This window comes from Macrobrachium rosenbergii, chromosome 10 (assembly GCF_040412425.1).
Source record: "Macrobrachium rosenbergii isolate ZJJX-2024 chromosome 10, ASM4041242v1, whole genome shotgun sequence".
NCBI lineage: Eukaryota > Metazoa > Arthropoda > Malacostraca > Decapoda > Palaemonidae > Macrobrachium > Macrobrachium rosenbergii.
Genome location: NC_089750.1, coordinates 21,587,553 through 21,608,189, shown reverse-complemented (window position 1 = coordinate 21,608,189; position 20,637 = coordinate 21,587,553). Strand labels below are relative to the sequence as shown.

General features: G+C 36.1%; 2 long non-coding RNA genes across 2 annotated transcripts in view; one reads left to right on the top strand and one right to left on the bottom strand.

Annotated features, from left to right (window-relative positions):
* Positions 1 to 20,637, top strand: part of LOC136842546 (uncharacterized) — a 356,668-nt gene that overhangs the window by 12,580 nt on the left and 323,451 nt on the right. The window lies entirely within an intron of this gene.
* Positions 1 to 20,637, bottom strand: part of LOC136842545 (uncharacterized) — a 224,557-nt gene that overhangs the window by 200,964 nt on the left and 2,956 nt on the right. The gene's annotated exons all lie outside the window — the stretch shown is intronic.

Here is a 20,637-nt window from a genome sequence, read left to right as displayed (position 1 = left end):
CATTCGATATATAAAACTTCCATACTTGGGAAACCTTAGTTTGGAAATACGAAAGAAAATTTGCAATAGATTAAGAAATGCCTACCCACAGATACAGTTTAGGTTTGTTTTTACTAATACATTTACAATTAGCTCTTACCTAAGCAGGAAGGAACCGCTGCCTGTTGACTTATCGTAATGTGTTGTTTATCAGTTTACTTGCCCTGGCTGTAATGCCAGGTATATTGGTAGTTGCAACCGTTGGCTGCAGCACAGAATTTCTGAGCACACGGGGAGGGAGGAGCATTAGAACAAGGTTTCCACTAACAAAACCATCACACTCAGTTGTTAGAGAGACCATAGTTTCACTCACTACAACTTCGAAATCCTGTATAAGGCAGTGAACAAACTGGATCTTCTCATTACAGAATCTTTGTGTTAAGAGAATGAAACCAGAACGTAGTAGTAATAGACTGTCTATTCAGCTGTTCATTAAATAGCATCGTTCCTACTTCAGATTTAACAGGTATTTTAGTTGTTGTCTAATTTCTTTTTCCTTTTCTTTATAGTGCTAACGACTGTCAATCTTTTACAATTATGCTAACTGCTCGCTTGGGATGAACATGTTTATTTGTTTATGGTTTGTTAAGTGACTCTATTACTGTAAATATTTGAGCTTTGTTATATATCATGCCTCTTAGGTGCTATTATCTTTGTATACCTAATATATCTATATATGTATGAATAGTAAGATTGTTTTAGATGTTCTATATTATTATCATTGTATATTATTCTATATTTTCTCGTCTCTCAGCCTCATGATGGATACAGAGCATACCTGAAACGTAGCTAATGTGCATACATATACGAGATCTGAGAATCTTGGCATCATTTTCCAGCAATCTATTTTTCTTTTTTATATGTACACCAGGTTTCACATATTCGTATTATTATATTCATAGTTAATATATTGAGAAAAATGGCCTTTCAACTTATTTTTTGAAGGTGTCAAGTGGTTATAATCTTAAGAAATGATGACTTTCATTTAATGTAAAAAAAAAAATTCGCCACCGTTCTTTGTCAATAAAGCATTAGGATACGTTTTCTAAGAAGTGCTCATGTTTATAGAGACAGCGCAGACTCTCCATTATCATTAAAGTAATAAAAAACGCAAAGTCTAAGAAATTTGGAATTTTAATTGACGAAGGAACTTTGAAGATTTAGTCATCAAAGCGTATGACGATGCAGAATTTAAGCCTCGTAAGGATATGTAAACTTGTACGAGCTTATGAGAATTAACCTTTTTATTTATAGGAGAATTGCAGTGTTCAAAGCTAGAACGGCTTTATGCCATTAGATTAATGAAGGAGCTCATTTATTTCTTCATCTTCTGAATAATAATAATAATAATAATAATAATAATAATAATAATAATAATAATAATAACAATTCATTTCCTGTGCCGGCAATGTCCGTCATCGCCTGTTTGCTCTGCTTGCTATAACTAGGGTTTTTATGCAAACTTTTTTGTGATTACAGAGGAATATAAGTCTCTGCTGTTCTTTTGTCTTTTGCAGATGCTTTCGTGCCTTGTCACCTTTTCCTTGTCTCTTCGACAATTGAATTTGTCCCCATTGCTACCAACAGCAAGATCTAAAGGGTTTCCCATAAATCTCGCCAACCAGGATCAGTTGATCGCCGAGCTCGGCAATTTCATTATTGCTATCTCTTCTTTTTTTTTATTTTTTCATGTCTCCATCAGTCCTGGATTGGTTATGGGCACAGGATTCTAGAAATGTCTCGACGTCCTTCGCGTTCAACTCGTTGCCGAAGCTTCTTTCAAATTAATAATTATCAGACCGTTCATTCCTGCCCCACTTTTTACCTTGTGTAATACTCCACGACTTGACATTGTCTGAATATTCTCAATGTTATAGAGGCTAGGATGAAGATGTCATCTATTTCGCTGACATATTGAGGAAAAATCTAGCGATTCGTACTCTAATCAGGCAGTTATTTCTGTAAAAAAACGGATGTTACTTATTTTTCAGTGTAATAATCTAAATCAAACTGATTTCACGCTGCTTATCAAGACTTCCGGTGAAAATGAGATAAAAAATTACAGAATGTTTGAGTGTGCTTTGTAGTTTTGCATTGTGAAAGATATTTATTCTTTCAGTTAGCAATAATCCACCGTCCCCCACCCACAGGAAAACTGATAAATGAACAGGAAGTTACCTAAATTGGAGTGCTATGAAATTCAGAGAACTAGTTGAAGCTATGAGGAACTTTTATGAAACTCATTTGCAACGCATTTATTGAGAAAAAATTTCCAGAGCAATTTGATGCTTGTAGAGAGTAGCTGCGAGGCTCTATAAATATATATATATATATATATATATATATATATATATATATATATATATATATATATATATATATATATAATGTATATATATATAACGTTTACCTCTTTTTATAAAATTAGTGTATATATATATATATATATATATATATATATATATATATATATATATATACACATATACACACACACACACACTAGCTGACCAACAGCGCTGCCAGGGAAAACTATCAAGGACTCAAAAATATTTTCTTGCACCTCATTGTACTGACTGTCCCTTTTATCCAGAAATCACTCTGCTGATTGCCCCCTTTTATCCAGGTATTACTGCTGTGACTGTCAATTTTATCCAGATATTACTGTGATGACTGTCCCATTTATCCATGTATTACTGTGATGACTGTCCCATTTATCCAGGTATTACGATGGTGACTGTCCCATTTTCCGGGTATTACTGCGTGACTGTCCCTTTTATCCAGGTATTACTGTGGTGACTGTCCCATTTATCCAGTTATTACTGTGGTGACTGCCCATTTTATCCAGATATTACTGTGTGACTGTCCCTTTTATCCAGGTACTACTGTGGTGACTGTCCCTTTTATCCAGGTATTACTGCGGTGATTGTCCCATTTATCCAGGTATTGCTGCGGTGACTGTTCCCTTTTATCCAGGTATTGCTGCGGTGACTGTTCCTTTTATCCAGGTATTGCTGCGGTGACTGTTCCTTTTATCCAGGTATTGCTGCGGTGACTGTTCCTTTTATCCAGGTATTACTGCGGTGACTGTCCCTTTTATCCAGGTATTACTGCGGTGACTGCCCCTTTTATCCAGGTACTACTGTGGTGACTGTCCCTTTTATCCAGGTATTACTGCGGTGACTGTCCCTTTTATCCAGGTATTACTGCAGTGACTGTCCCTTTTATCCAGGTATTACTGCAGTGACTGTCCCTTTTATCCAGGTATTACTGTTGTGACTGTCCCTTCATCCAGGTGGCATTACTGTGGTGACTATCCCATTTATCCAGGTATTATTGCGGTGACTGTCCATTTTATCCATGTATTACTGTGGTGACTGTCCCTTTTATCCAGGTATTACTGTAGTGGCTGTCCCTTTTATCCAGTTATTACTGTGGTGACTGCCCCTTTTATCCAGGTATTACTGTGGTGACTATCCCTTTTATCCAGGTAGTACTGTGGTGACTGTCCCTTTTATCCCGGTACTACTGCGGTGACTGCCCATTTTATCCAGATATTGCTGTGGTGACTCCCATTTATCCATGTTTTACTGTGATGACTGTCCCCATTTATCTGGGTATTACTGTGGTGACTCCCATTCTTCCTGGTGGTATTATTGTGGTGACTGTCCCATTTATCCAGGTACTACTGTACTGTCTGTCCCTTTTATCCAAGGATTACTGTGCTGACTGTCCCTTTAACCAGGTATTACTGTGGTGACTGTCTAAACCTTGATACCGAATTATTAACCACAGGAATGAAAAGTAAATCTTGATACAGAATTATTAATCACGGGCAAGACAAGCATTTTCAATAATATATTTCTGTGGTATCATGTACATGAAATGAGGTATGATAAACCCGTAGAGTTTATTTTCACATGAAATAAGTGTGGTAACCCGTAGAGTTTATTTACCATCTACGTTACAAAGGGAAGGTGGAAGGTTAAGTATACCTTAGTTTTACCAGACCACTGAGCTGATTAACAGCTCTCCTAGGGCTGCCCCGAAGGATTACTTATTTTACGTGGCTAAGAACCAATTGGTTACTTAGCAACGGGACCTACAGCTTATTGTGGAATCCGAACCACATTACAGCAAGAAATGAATTTCTATCACCAGAAATAAATTCCTCTAACTCTTCACCAGCCGGCCAGGGGAATTGAACTCCGGCCCATCGAGTGACAGTCCGCAGCTCTACCGGCTCAGCCAACGAAGAGCTGGAAGGAAGGTGAGGGGGATGGTGGAAGGGGAAGGGGGCAAGGGTACGGGTTTCAAACCTACCCTATTATCTTATCCAAATTGGTTGAAATGATGGCTACGTGCCAAATTTTGTCTAGATTGACATTCACTTTTATATACAAGATTATATATATATATATATATATATATATATATATATATATATATATATATATATATATATATATATATGTATTGTGTATGTGTGTGTGTTATGTGTATATATATTTATAGATGTATATATCTCTCTTGATGGCTGGGGGTTAAGTTTCTAAACCAGGCATCAGTTCCAGTCCTACAGGGGACGAAACACGTGACAGTTATAATTCCCTTTGGGTTTAAGTTATTCCTCAGACCTCAGGTATAGTGAATTGGATATCAAACGGTATTTGTGGTGTAATATTTGTGAATATTAAAAATGAGTATATATATATATATAATTATATATATATATATATATATATATATATAAGTATATATATATATATATATATATTAAGTGTGTGTGTATATATCTATCTATATATATATATATATATATATATATATATATATATACATATACATATACATTGTAATAACAATTTTCACGTGGTATGTGTTAATACAGTGAGGACGATAAAGCTTGAGAGATGAAGTTCCAATATTTCATTTAATTATCGGACACCCAGGAATAAATTTGCATTTATAGCACAATATGCATATTTGAACTTGATCAGGGCTATAGAGTTCATAAAAGTTTAAGTTTCCTTGTCTTCGCATCTGGTATATACAAATGATCCTTCCAGCCATGCATCCTCGTATCCCTGCGGCTGTCTCCCAGTGCCAGTCAGTCTCCCTCCCAGCCGGTTTAAAGCCTCTCATTTCTAACCCCCTCCCCCAAGCCCCCTCCTTCCTAAGCAAGTCCCTCCTTCAACGGTTTCTTTCAGCCCTTATTTCACTCGGCCGTAACTTTGCTCCCACCGCATCGCGGGTCGGAGTCCCTCGGTCTCTTTGGAAAAATTGAACAAACAAAAAAAAATTGAGGGATCTAAAATACTTTCCCCTCGATAAGGTCTGTTGCTCTCAATATCGGCTGTAATTCTCTCTGTCTCAGAACGGGGGAAGAGGAGGGTAAGAAAGGAGTCCGTGAGGGAAACGAGGGAATGAAGGGGAAGGGCAAGAAAGGGAGAAAAGGAGGACTGGAGGGGAACTGAAAAACGGTAACATTTGAAGGGGAGGAAATGAAGGTAATTTTACGTATGATTTTTTGTGGTATAATTTCCTTACGTCTCTGAATCATGTGTATTCAGGCTCAAGTATCTGTTTTCAATATTGTTAGTACGCGTGTTTTAGCCAAATGAAGTCTTTGAATGTTTTTTTTTTTTTATATTTTGCCTGCCTCCAATCATCACCTGCCTTCTCTCTTTTTCTTTCTGGCAATCTGTCTGTGTCTGTTTCTGTCTCCAGTTCTAAGTCAAGAAACTATTAGACGTTTTCTTATATTGGGGTTGCATTGTGTGCTTTCCGTTCTTAATATATATATATATATATATATATATATATATATATATATATATATATATATATATATACATATATACAGTATATATATATATATATATATATATATATATATATGTATGTATATATATATGTATGTTGGTCGTGAATAAAACAGAAATGAAACGTATTTAGCAATTAGTCTTTTCTTTGCCATCGTCAGCATTCAGCTGCCTTTGCAAGTTGTACGTTCATATGACAAAACAAAATATCTGACTGGTTAAATAATGAAGATTTTTCATTCATTGATACGAACGGTATCCGAGACTATTGGTCTTACCGTTCTTTAAAGTGAACTGTTGTTTGACAACAAAGAAGGATTTACTGTAAATTTTTAGAGGGGTTTGTTGTAAAGTGTCATGCAAAATTATCTTCGCATAAAGTTTATACATTCAAGCTAAAAAGCAAGATTATATGAAAAAAATGTTTTGCATATGGAAGTAAAATTATCATAATGATCAAAGTGCATCCTGAAAAATTAAAGCAAAGATCAAAAAATTGTTGTAACTACTATGCATAATTACACACACACACACATACATATATACTGTATATACTGTATATATATATATACATACACACATAAAAGTTTACGTCAAGTAATTCTGATTCCCGTCCAATGCACTGGGCTAACATGGCTCTATCTATGACCTCCTGCTGAAGGTAGACTACTTGTCCAAAATCAGTGCGTACCTGTGGATGCGACAGATTTCAAAAGGATCTCCAGGATCCTGACAGACGACATCAAAAGTTAGGCCAACAGGATCATCCAGAGGGTCAACGCCCTTCATGATTGTGTCAGACTTCCAAAGATAGTTGGGGACTTTGACTTTGCCTATTTGTATCGCAATGTAGACTTTAAATCTGCTATGTTCCGTAACTGCCAAGTTCTTCACTCCAACATATCAATGGATTCGTATCCATTGCACCCGTCCTAATGCATTTTATTCACTCCCATTACAGTATATTCTCTTCTGCTTGGTTCCTGGAGCTGATTCAAAACAACAGCTCAAACGTAATCTTAGCCTCACTGGACGCAGTCCCTCTTCGGGAATGTGCTCGTCGACGGGGCCGTTCTTGTAGAGAAATGCAAAAAGAGGACCGTTTTCTCCGAGGGAGAAGCCATAGCAATGCCATCAATTTTTTGGTAAATCTTGGGCCTTGTGATCGGAAGATGCCAAGGATGGTCTTCAGAGTGTCCTTTAGGGTGTTGATAGAAGGGGGGGGGGTTGTTTTATGCTTTATCGAGGATGTACTCGATGCACCGAAAAAGAAATCTTAAATGAAATGGACACCCTATCGTATATTGCAGATATGTCAAAGGCATATTTTTGAAAATACCTGATGATAAATCCTTGTACATCTCACAGAAGTTTTCAAGGAGGACCCTGGGCTTTACTTCACTACACAGAGGAGCACCGATAATCAGCTGGTCTTTCTGGATGTACTCCCAACCCAAAGCAGTGACACATATATATGTATAGGGCATGAATTCTGAACACTACCTCAATAGTTGGGTCATTGCCCAAATGTAACTTGAGAGGGCTTGCCCAATAACCTGTGAATAACAGGTCATCCAACACTGTGATAGAGCATATATACATATATATATATATATATATATATATATATATATATATATATATATATATATATATATATATATATATATATATATATATATATACATATATATATATATATATATATATATATATATATATATTTATATGTTTGTGTGTGTGTGTTTTGTATGTGTAGTATATATAATCGTATTATATTTTTCTATGGTATTTTACTGATTAATGTCCATTTCATATAACTCTTGCAGTAAAAATACCCTCTTATATCTCTCCCCCATCTCTCCACGCTACCCTTCACCTTCAAATTTTTCTTCTTATTCTTTTGCTTCATTAAAACATGCCCAGACCTTAGAAGCCTTGTCTTTTGCACTTGGAGTCTACCTGTCATATCGGCTTTTCTTAATTTTTATATTTTAGTCTTTCACTCAAGGAGATGCTCGTCGAAGTCCTCCCTCCAGAACCTATACTGTAACCCCGGTTGTCAGGACTGTCCTTACGCTTAGTTCCATATTCATTCGCTTCATATTTCTTTTCTCTGTCATCCTGGCTCTTTCACTTTCTCCCAAATATCTTATTTTTTTCAAACTTACTTTATTTAACCTTTTTCTGTAGCTCTTTATCACTGGGTACCTGCTTGAGTTGTTGGCCATTGTTATCTTTTACAGTACTACTCTTCTCCCCAGCTGCGCTAATGACCGTCGTTTGTGTTTTAATCGCATTCACATCGAACCCTCCTTCTCCAAAGCTTCCTGAAGTCTTAAAAAATTTCATGAATTCTTCACAATTCTTCCTCTGACTTTGTCATTGTGACCATTCTATCTACATAGAGGAACTCAAATTGACTTGTGATTTCTGACTGGACTTCGAAGAACATGTATGACCAGCATACGTGGGCTTTCTCAGAGCTGATCTTTATGTTAGCTTCTTTTACATTAAACCACTTACTGTACAAATCTTTCAGGCATTCTCCTTTTCCCTTGGCAGTCTATGATATAGCTTTTCCTAATCCGGTCTTCCACAGAAAATTATAATATCCTTCTAGTGATAATCTGCTGTCGCTACCTTACTTTTTTACATTGTATATGGTTTGTTAAGTGATACAAATTGGCAATTATGTATGCTTAACGGTAAATATTTATAAATACCAACATCTTAGGTAAATGTGTTAAGTCTTGGCAATTAAACAACTGCAACCGTTAATTTTGCTTGCTTTCAAAGGTTATGCAACGGACGATTTGGTTACTTATCATCATATTTTCCCCAAAAAAGCTATTATTCATGCATATCTATACCTCAAATTATGTATAATTTCGTTCACATACACCCTAACACATACCTTAAATTTAAACCAAGTGGCTAAAGACTACGAGAAAGTGGGGTCTCCATACTTTAAACAGACTGTATGATTTGTCATGTTTTGCCCTCTTAAAATAGGACACTTTAATTGGTCAGTAATTAATATGTATTGATCATTCAGCGACAGATATTCCAAGTCAACGATTTAGGAACCAGACGCGTTGACGCTGTTCTTCCCTGGCATGGCCGAGAGAGCTTCCCTCTCCCCTTTGGCGAACACCATGTACAAAAAACAGAGGAGAATTATTTTTACTTAATGCGAAACATAAAATAAAACATTATTTATGAATAATGGGGAATAAAAACTTTGTTCCGCCGCCAAACATAAAGAATGGTATCCCGGGAAAGACATTACCATTTCAGAAAGAATGGTATCCCAGGGATGATATTACCATTTGAGCCATTGTTTTCTATACCGTATGCAAAGGGGGATACGTACAACCTGACAGAATGAGGAAAAGCACTTTGAGTGGATTGTATTCAAGGGGAAAAAAAGATTTACATTTTCCGTCATATTTCTGAACATTTATTTACAAAAGCTTTGAAAAATGCTCTACTTTTCCATAAATCTAAAATGTATTTTGCGTGATATTTTCAGAGTGAAATCGGGTTTTTTTTTCTCTCTCTCTCTCTCTCTTCTCTTACACTGAAGTTCGTAAGCAGGTTTATTTGTTTCTCTATTTGTTTTATGTAATCGGAGTTTCCTTGTTGCTTTTATTCATAATCCCTGCACGAAACTCTCTTACATTTTGAATCTTCATTGTATGAAGCAGGACAGCGGGGCTTGAAACGACTCACTTATGAACAGAGAGAGAGAGAGAGAGAGAGAGAGAGAGAGAGAGAGAGAGAGAGAGAGAGAGAGAGAGAAGTTTCCAGACGTCATGTGACTTTAATACTTGTTTATTCAAAAAAGAGCGTTCCAGTTTCTGGGAATATTGTATCTCCAGCGCATTATATTTGATTATACAATAAGAACAGAGTGATGCAACCAAAGAGAAAACACATAGAAAAAGGTCAGTAGAGCTTTTTATATCTACTTCATAGACTGCTCTGGTGTGTCGTTTGCATTTTTTCATTTATTTCTTTTCTATTTACCTTTCATAGTCACAAGAGCAAAAGAATATTGCTTGCGAAAGGAATAACTCTTTTGAAATTTTACCTCATTTCGAAATAAAGCTGGAAAATGCTCAACTTCTTCTTTAAATAGTATCAAAGACCACTCATTTCTAGTCTGTAGATGTTGAGACGCACTGATCATTATGGATATTAAAATGATTTTATTCAGCTGGTCAGTTTTGCTGTCCTTGTTTGGCCACCGTCCTAAAATTAATATGAATTAAATTCTTCAGCTTTGCGTAGATGTAATCTTTCCTAAACTTCTGAATTGGCAACACTGGGCCTTAATATATTATTTTTTTCGATTTCTGGTCTGGCTTCCATTATATCATGAAATCTCTTGTAAAATCGTTAAGGGTTCACTTTGTACTTCAATGCCAAGAAGGAAACATTGTTCTTTCTGTCCGTCCATTCTCATAATCCTCATAGACCAGTGTTTGGCACAGCTTTACCACCAGTGATGCTTATCACGCTATAATCTTGAACCTTTAGTATTATAAACGAATAGAAATTCTAAGACTAGTTTGTTATATGGAAGTGAAAAATAGTTTTTAAAGCCAGCTTAGCATATCATGGGGCAATAAAGGTATGTATAATCAGAAAAAGAAATATCATTCAAACTTCGTTGTGCAGAAAGCCATGCAGACCTCTAGGAAGCAGTCTGTTAAAAAAAATATCGATCTTTTGATTTTTTACGTAAAATTTTCGTTCGATTAATGATGAATATGTATTGACTGCATAAAAACAAAATTTTCAGTGTTCAATTTTATATTTGCTCTGATAGATTGATAGTCTGAGATTCAGGGCCTCTGTAACACGGTTTTTTGGACTTTGCTCTTTATCAAAGCATCGGATGTAGCTGAAAGTTGACATATGTATATTTTACAACCACACACAAATTTTGTCAGCATTATCAATAACCTAAACCCGATAGTTTTAATTTTCATAGAGTAAAAACTATTTAGCCGACGCCACGGCCAATGATTACGAGCCAAGAGTCGAAAAACATTCATTACGTAAGCAAGGTAAACACCGTTTGACGAAATGTTGCCCCGCCCATCCACCAGACAGAAACTCATTCAGCTTGTTCCATTGGCTCTGAAACCCATAGCAGTGAAGAATGGCTAACAGGATTTGGAATTGCCCCTGTGGTTGCAAAACTGCATTTGTCTTACGACTTGCAACTTTATACAGTCAAGAGAAAGCCCGTGGCCATACTTACTATAGCCTGAATAGGTAATTATTCAGTTTCTAGTTTAAATCCAATGTTTATGGTCTGATTTGTATTTAGCGTAACGTGATTATAATACTTGTAATGTCATTTAGGATTTTGAACATTTCCATTAACTATTCACTATGCCACCAAGAGAGAGAGAAAGAGAAAGATTGTATGTAAACAGTCTTTATATAACTATTTTTGTTAAAATAAGATTTTTATCCAAAGTAAATACAAGCTTATAATTATGTGCTAAAATCTCCAACAGACCAACGGATCAGCTGATATAATTTTTTTTCTTCTTCTTTAGCTTCAACATCGGCAATAACATACCCAGTTGCCATAATTTGTTAGCTTAATGAAATAACCTATCATCTAATGTTAAACTTAATTTCTGAGGAGGCCATGGCTTATTGCACAGTGAAAAAACATGACAAAGACTTTATGAATGGCGGAAAGATACATAGATGTGGGTGGGGTATCTGTGCTAGCGTAGTAATACTACTGTAGCAGTAGTGCCGCAACAGTAGTAATAGCAGTAATATACATGAATTAAACGTTTAGGCCAACTGCTGGGATCCTTGAGGATCATTTAGCATTTCTTACAGCTACTCGAGAAATGAGTTTTTATAGCCAGAAGTTAAATTTTCTAATCCAACAATGCCCATGATAGCCTTCAGTGTTATCCTGAATTATAACGAGGCCAAAGTGGGTGGAGCCTCATGAAGTCATCATTCTGACGGTATTTATTGGTGAAGGTTTAAAGCCAAAATACGGTACCGGCTATTTTTTTTCATTAAATAGTTAGATAGCCAATAAATAAAAATTGCTTGACATTAGATATAGCAGTTATCAAATCAAGCTTGTCTACTATGGTTTTGAAAATTACCAACTATTCCCTACATCTCGTCAATCTGATTGTGACCTATAAAGTAGACTGTAATTTCTTAGGAAACTTATTTTGGGAGTTAGACTAATAATCGAAGTGTGTTTGTATTTATTAACATATTTTGTTGGTTTGTTCATTATGGCAATTATCAGTGGAGAGGTTTCAGAGTTCATAAAGGTGTACTGCTTTGCTTGTATTTAAATTTTTGTCATTGTTGCCAGAGGTCTAGCCTTCGTTACGTGTAGCCAATCATCCACCGAGAAAGGGGGAAGAAATGCTGTCATAAGTTACGTAACGAGTGCGTTAGAAACCTTTTCTCTTCAAAAAAAGTCACTTTTACATTATAAGTACCAAATTTATTTAACCTACGTAATGCAGAATACAGTCAAAATTTATGTGTAGATATAAAATGTATTCTGAATAAGCGTTATATTTATGAAATGCATAGATAAAAAGTTGTTGTGAAAAACCGTGTTACAGAGGCCCTGAATCTCATAGTAGAAACTTAATGGGCAGGTCTGAATAGTTTTAAGTTTTCTACAAGTACATAGTTGTCCATTTTTGACACATTAAAGGATTTCGCCGAAACACTGATATATTCATCTAAGGACAACAGATCCCTTGTGTATAAGACGTTCGTTTTTAGTTTCGTTTTTCGACCTCGGAATGACATGGGGAAGTTGCCTAAAATCTTTTCAACCAAATGTTTGGAAGCTCCAGATGTTCTGAGAGTTCTATCCTTTATATCATGGGGTGCAGACCGTCCAGCACCTAATAACTTATAAATCCCTCATTTTATCAAAATTGTCCCTTGATTGTGAAATAACTCCTCAGCAACATCAGGTCTCTTGCAGATTTTAAATTCTGTAGACCATTGTGACATCAGAGCTGCTTCTGGACTTTCACTGCAAATCCTGTCATTAGGCCTTGGTATAGGTTACAGAAGTTGCTGAAGTGTCTTGCATTTACAATAGCTATTATAGAAACCTCTCTTAGATATTTTGAGGCACACCCAAAATATCCACAATCATCTGGCTTTAGAGTCAGGCAATTCTTCAATAGTTTCAAAATGTCAAGAAGTAAAGTGATTCCTTTCAAGGTTTCAATTACTCTTCAGTGGAAACTACCTGGGGTTCCTTTTTTGTAAGTATTTTAGTGGCTTTAAAAATGAGATGGTAGATGAGCGCAGGAGTTAGTTTAACTTCACCGAAGTCTCTAGATCCAGTGTTGGCGTTAGTTCTGGATTCAGTTTTAACTGCTGGGTTGCACTTCAGGTTTCAACGTCTATTTTTGCAACAGAGCTAAATACCATAAGCGCTACTGAGAAGATAATAATTTTAAATGAGCTTAATTTACAGTTTTCTGTGACTCGAAAAGTCTATTTCAGGCTCTTGCAGTTTTTAAATTCCATTAATCTAATAGTTTTAATATTTTTACAGAAGCTTCATGTTTTTTGTCAGTGCAAAGGAATAAATGGATACTTACTGCTGTGCCTGGGCACATGGGTGTATTTTGAAATGAAAAAGCGGACAAACTAAAAACAAAAGCAGCAGTCACGCTAATTCCAAAATGTTCCATCACATGTTCGGATTTTATACCTAAAACCAAAAACTTAGTTTGTGATCAGAGGCAAGAACAACGGAACTCACAAAATGAAGATTGGAAACGGCACTTTGTCCCCTGCCTATTGGCCATATACGCCTCACGCGAAGCTTTATGAGGGTTGGCGTTCACTGGCCTTATTGCGATGACTGTTTAGTCTTTCTGACTGTGAAGCACTTGTTGATTGAGAGCTTTAGTCTTGGGGATGATAGGACCGATTCCTCTTTAAGGCCAAAGGTGGGGAGGGCGGGTATATCCTTGCCCAGATTGTCGGTGAGGATACAGTTTAACAGAGTATTGGAGTTTGTAGATTTGTTGCAGAACCAAGCCTTTTGCAACAATCGAGAATCTAGAAATTTGCATCAGTATTTTACGGTTATAACTGTATATATATTAGTCTTTTATCAGTTAGGTTTTAGAATATTACCTAATGTTGTCCGAAAATTTTACCGATATAATGAATCCGGTGTCGAGAACCTTTATGGCAGTTATGACACCAAATAACACCCAATAAATCAGTCAGTCAATCTGCCTCGTCTCAGGGGTCAACGGCCATTTTCGCTTTTTATATGTTCATTTGCACTGCGCTTTCATCTCAACATATCTAATGTCAGATTCTCCTGCGTATCAGTCCTTTGGAAAATGTCTTAATAGGGAATACCTGTCAGGACCATATCCTCAGTCTTAGTTTTTTTTTTTATTGTATTTTGCATTTAGATTTCACGCTGACTTATATATGTGTGTGTGTATATATATATGTATATGTATATATATATATATATATATATATATATATATATATATATATATATATATATATATATATATGCATATATATGTATATGTATAAATACACACATATATGTGTGTATATATATTTGTGTTCATCATAGATACACACACATGCACACACAGACACACACACACACACACACACACACATATATATATATATATATATATATATATATATATATATATATATATATATATATATATATATATATATATATATATATATATATATATATATAAAAAAATCTGAAAGACGTCGTCTTTTAGATCAAGGGGAGAGAGAGAGAGAGAGAGAGAGAGAGAGAGAGAGAGAGAGAGAGAGAGAGAGAGAGAGAGAGAGAGAAAGAGATTTGTTGAGAAACTGTATCCCGAAAACTCGATATAAAGAGCGATCTGGGGGGATGTATGGGTAGCCATGATGGCCTCTTTTTTGAGTTACATGTTTAATGGAATCTTCAGCAGGGAGATGCTGAGTACCCTTCGACGCGCTTGAGTAGCTTACGGAGCTGTTAGGGCGATGTTACGGACATTGTTAGAGGATTTAGAAGGTCACTAAAATCCCAGGAAGTGAGGTCATCCGAGGCGTGATATCAGGTCATTAAAGGGGGTTTATTCGGCCTTCATGACAGGAAAGGGTGGCAGGTTGATCCTCTTCTCTCTCTCTCTCTCTCTCTCTCTCTCTCTCTCTCTCTCTCTCTCTCTCTGTTTTACGAGGTAGTCTCACTTTTAATGTCCATAATACACGACGAGGAGAAAATGGTCGCATGCATTTTCGGTGATAGGCTGAGAACCTTCCTATGCATATATTTTTACAATTATTATTATTATTATTATTATTATTATTATTATTATTATTATTATTATTATTATTATTATTATTATTATTAGAAGGGGAGGAGATTGAGGATGAGGAGAAAAGAAAGGGTAGTAATTGGACAGACAATTTGGCTAATTTCATGACCTCTTTAGCTTCCTTGCTGATATTTATAGATTATCCAGATGTCGACTCTCTGTAAAAGTCAATGCATTATATAAAATAGTACTTGAAATTATGGAAAAGATTAAGATTTTCATCGAATTTTCTTTTGATCCAACATGAACGCTTGAAGAAAGGTAACGTAAACATAGCAGTTATGTTTTTCATAATTATACTGTTGATTGAAGTTTCGTTGGAGCACATAATTGTTATAATTTCTTCAAAGTGAATATGAGTATTCATTGGCTCACAGTTCTTTTGTCGAGAAATAAGGGCAAAAAAAAAAGTAGACTAATCAAGGAGATTAGCCTTTTGTTTTTACAAGTTGTTTACGTTGTTTCTTTGAGTAATAAAAGACTCTCTCTCTCTCTCTCTCTCTCTCTCTCTCTCTCTCTCTCTCTCTCTCTCTCTCTCAGCAAGACTAAAGAGGAACAGAGTTTACTCACCTGAGGGACCTGAACATTTTCCCGCGGTGTTTTTGGAAACATGCGAACTAAAATAGTATGCATCACAGAACAGCGTCTCAAAAATCTTAAAAATCTGCCCAGCAGTATGAGCGTATGTTGAAAGCTATCCCACGAAATTGTATCGGCTTTTATCACTAACATCTCCATCGAATTAAGATCTTTGGGGAAATCCTCGAAAAACATCTAACAGATAATAATCTCCTCCCCCACGACCACGACCAACAGCTCTATCTGTCTTGATTTCACCAAGCTTCCAGTGAAGCTGATCATTTCATAGTGTGCAATGAGCTCAAAGGAAACAGAATGAGCAGGCCCAAAGCAGTGTGTCAACACAATATCATCCCAAATTGAATGATTCAATATCAGCTAAGAGTGCACTCTCCAAACCGGCCCCTGTCATATGGGTTGTTCTCAGGAGAGAGAGAAGTTTATCTAATTCTTTTCACCATTGGAATAAGAGACATAGAAAGATCATTTATATGTCTGTTTATTGGCGACACTTTCGTTTCAGCCATATTAGGCTCGCACATGAATTTGCAGTTTCGAATTGAACTGTGCAATGTAGCTTATCCTGGAGCACAGGGAAGCAAAGCAGTCTTTAATGACGATAAATACAACCCACCCTTTGGTATGGAATTGAAAAATACTTTCACGCTCTTGATACAGATGGAAATACCAACAATTTTCCAAGCCAGAGTATCATGTCTACACTAAGAGTGACGATTACACCAGTCACAAACTATTCAGAACATAACCCTACTCATTTGGAACAATATGGTTTTCCCATCCTATGAACTGCAGTCAAATAGGACAACTTGAAGGAGCGATGTGTAATTTCGCAAAGAAATGTAGAAACTTCTTGCAAGACCTTCCATATTGCACTTAACATGAAACAAGGAATAACATCAAGCGTAGGCACTAACGCCATCAAATATTCAACATTTACAAAATCATTGAGGGGTTGGTTCCAAATTCAGCATTGCCCTCCAAATACCTCCTCAAATCTAGAACTGCTGTGAGATGTTCTGTCTCATCTTGTATTGTACCCAAATTTCTCGTGCCACATTATTCACAGTCATGCCCTTTAGCCCATGCAATTGTCTCCCACATTGCGTTTCAGTCCTGAATAATAAGTCAGCGCACATCCTTAACAAGTAAAAAATGCGTCGAAGTTTCCTCGGCACAATCGAGTTTTCTGTATCGCATATAATGCTGTATGAAACTCTCAGCCATGGCCTATGAAACTGTCATCCGCGGCCCATGAAACTTTAAGCCACGGCCCGGGGGTGGCCTGTGTTGTTGGCACCTATAGCGGTGCCAGACGCACGAACATGGCTACCTTGAACCTCAGATAAAATAAAAGCTACTGGGGCTAGATGGCTGCTATTTGGTATGTTTGATGATTGGAGGGTGGATGATCAACATACCAATTTGCAGCCCTCTAGCCTGAGTAGTGTTTAAGATCTGAGGGCGGACAGAAAAAGTGCGGACGGGCAGACAAAGACATCTCAATAGTTTTCTTTTACAGAAAACTGAAAATAGAAGCATAACAATTAATTTTTGGTACAGAAGGAAATTATATAATTTATTGACATATTTAGATGTTTTAAATAAGCAGATGAAATCAACATTTCTCCACTTCTGTATATCTGAAAGAAACCTACACCGGTCTTGGCTCTAGTTTTTACGGCTCTTCCTTTTTTAATTTTACATTTAACAGCATTTGCACTTCATTGCATAGAGACTTTTTTCTTTCCTCCGACTGGTTTCATTTTCACAATGAAGTGGAATATTTTGGAAAGAGATTTCATGAAAACTGCTGCCCAACACCCTTTTATGACAAATACCACGGGAAATTTATAGTTTAAGGAGTTTCAACCTGTAAATCCGATTCCTACTGTACAAAAACTTCATTTTAGTTTTTTGTAAAAGAAAACTATTGTGACAGATTTGTCGGTCCGTCGGCACTTTTTCTGTCCGCCCACAGATCTTAAAAACTACCGAGGCTAGAGGGCTGCAAATTGGTATGTTGATCATCCACCCTCCAATCATCAAACATACCAAATTGCAGCCCTCTAGCCTCAGTAGTTTTTATTTTATTTAAGGTTAAAGTTAGCCTTAATCGTGCGTCTGGCAACGCTATAGGACAGGCCACTATCGGGCCGTGGCTGAAGCTTCATGAGCCACGGCTCATACAGCATTATACGCTGAACAGAAAACTCGATTGCGCCGAAGACACTTCGGCGCATTTTCTACTTGTTTATTCATCTTTACCGTATGCGGTTGATGACAAGTTTTTTTTTTTAAACAGGTTCTTAAAAGCGTTTTTGTTGTCTTAATTCTAAGCTTGTTCATAGGAATTCAAGAGCCTTTGGTTCCCTTTTTAAGTTTAGACACTATTCCAATGCTTATGAGTTCCTTCGTGATATATAAATATACTTACCTGAGATGTAATATTTTGATTCATCTTGGTTCCACTAAGGAATGCTGACAGTGCAGATTAATTTCCAGGCTTTAAAACAAGTATGAAGTAGTTTTCAAATATTAGGGCACATGCTGGCAAATGCAAGTCATTTATGACAATTTTGAAATCACAGCGCAAAACGTCGATGAATCACTATAAAACAATTAGTTTCATCATTGAACAGCCACTAACTAGAAAACAGTTGGTTTCATCATTGAACAGCCACTAACTATAAAACAACTGGTTTCATCACTGAACAGCCACTAACTATAAAACAATTGGTTTCATCATTCAACAGCCACTAACTGTAAAACAATTGGTTTCATCATTGAACAGCCACTAACTATAAAACAATTGGTTTCATCATTGAGCAGCCACTAACTGTAAAACAATTGGTTTCATCATTGAACAGCCACTAACTATAAAACAATTGGTTTTATCATTGAACAGCCACTAACTATAAAACAATTGGTTTCATCATTAAACAGCCACTAACTATAAAACAGTTGGTTTCATTATTGAGCAGCCACTAACTATAAAACAATTGGTTTCATCATTGAACACCCACTAACTATAAAACAATTGGTTTCATCATTGAACAGCCACTAAATATAAAACAACTGGTGTCATCACTGAACAGCCACTAACTATTAAACAACTGGTTTCATCATTGTTCAGCCACTAGCTATAAAACAATTGGTTTCATCATTGAACACCCACTAACTATAAAACAATTGGTTTCATCATTGAACAGCCACTAACTATAAAACAATTGGTGTCGTCACTGAACAGCCACTAACTATTAAACAGCTGGTTTGATCACTGAACAGCCACTAACTGTAAAACAATAGGTTTGATCACTGAACAGCCACTAACTATGAAACAGTTGGTTTCATCACTGAACAGCCAATAACTATAAACCAATTGTTTCATCATTGTTCAGCCACTAAATATAAAACAATTCGTTTCATCATTGAACAGATACTAACTGTAATACGACTGGTTTCATCACTGAACACCCACTAACTACAAAACAATTGGTTTCATCACTGAACACCCACTAACTATAAAACAATTGGTTTCATCACTGAAGAGCCTCTAACTATAAAACAGTTGGTTTCATAACTAAACAGCCACTAACTAGAAAACAGTTGGTTTCATCATTGAACAGCCACTAACTAGAAAACAATTTGTTTCATCACTGAACACCCACTAACTATAAAACAATTGGTTTCATCATTGAACAGCAACTAACTGTAAAACAGTTGTTTCATCATTGAACACCCACTAGCTAGAAAACAATTTGTTTCATCATTGAACAGCCAGTAACTATAAAACAGTTGGTTTCATCACTGAACAGCAACTAACTGTAAAACAATTGTTTAATCATTGAACACCCACTAACTATAAAACAATTAGTTTCATCAGTGAACATCCACTAACTGTAAAACAATTGGTTTCATCATTGAACAGCCACTTACTAGAAAACAGTTGGTTTCATCATTGAACAACCACTAACTAGAAAACAGTTGGTTTCATCATTGAACAGCCACTAACTATAAAACAGTTGGTTTTATCATTGAACAACCACTAACTAGAAAACAGTTGGTTTCATCATTGAACAGCCACTAACTAGAAAACAGTTGGTTTCATCATTGAACAGCCACTAACTAGAAAACAGTTGGTTTCATCCTTGAACAGCCACTAACTAGGAAACAGTTGGTTTCATCATTGAACAGCCACTAACTATAAAACAATTGGTTTCATCATTGAACACCCACTAACTAGAAAACAGTTGGTTTCATCATTGGGCAGCCACTAACTATAAAACAATTGGTTTCATTATTGAACACCCACTAATTAGAAAACAGTTGGGTTCATCATTGAACAACCACTAACTAGAAAACAGTTGGTTTCATCATTGAACAGCCACTAACTAGAAAACAGTTGGTTTCATCATTGAACAGCCTCTAACTAGAAAACAGTTGGTTTCATAATTGAACAGCCACTAACTAGAAAACAGTTGGTTTCATAACTAAACAGCCACTAACTAGAAAACAGTTGGTTTCATAACTAAACAGCCACTAACTAGAAAACAGTTGGTTTCATAACTAAACAGCCACTAACTAGAAAACAGTTGGTTTCATCATTGAACAGCCACTAACTAGAAAACAATTTGTTTCATCACTGAACACCCACTAACTATAAAACAATTGGTTTCATCATTGAACAGCAACTAACTAAAACAGTTGTTTCATCAGAAAACAGCTAGAAAACAATTTGTTTCATCATTGAACAGCCAGTAACTATA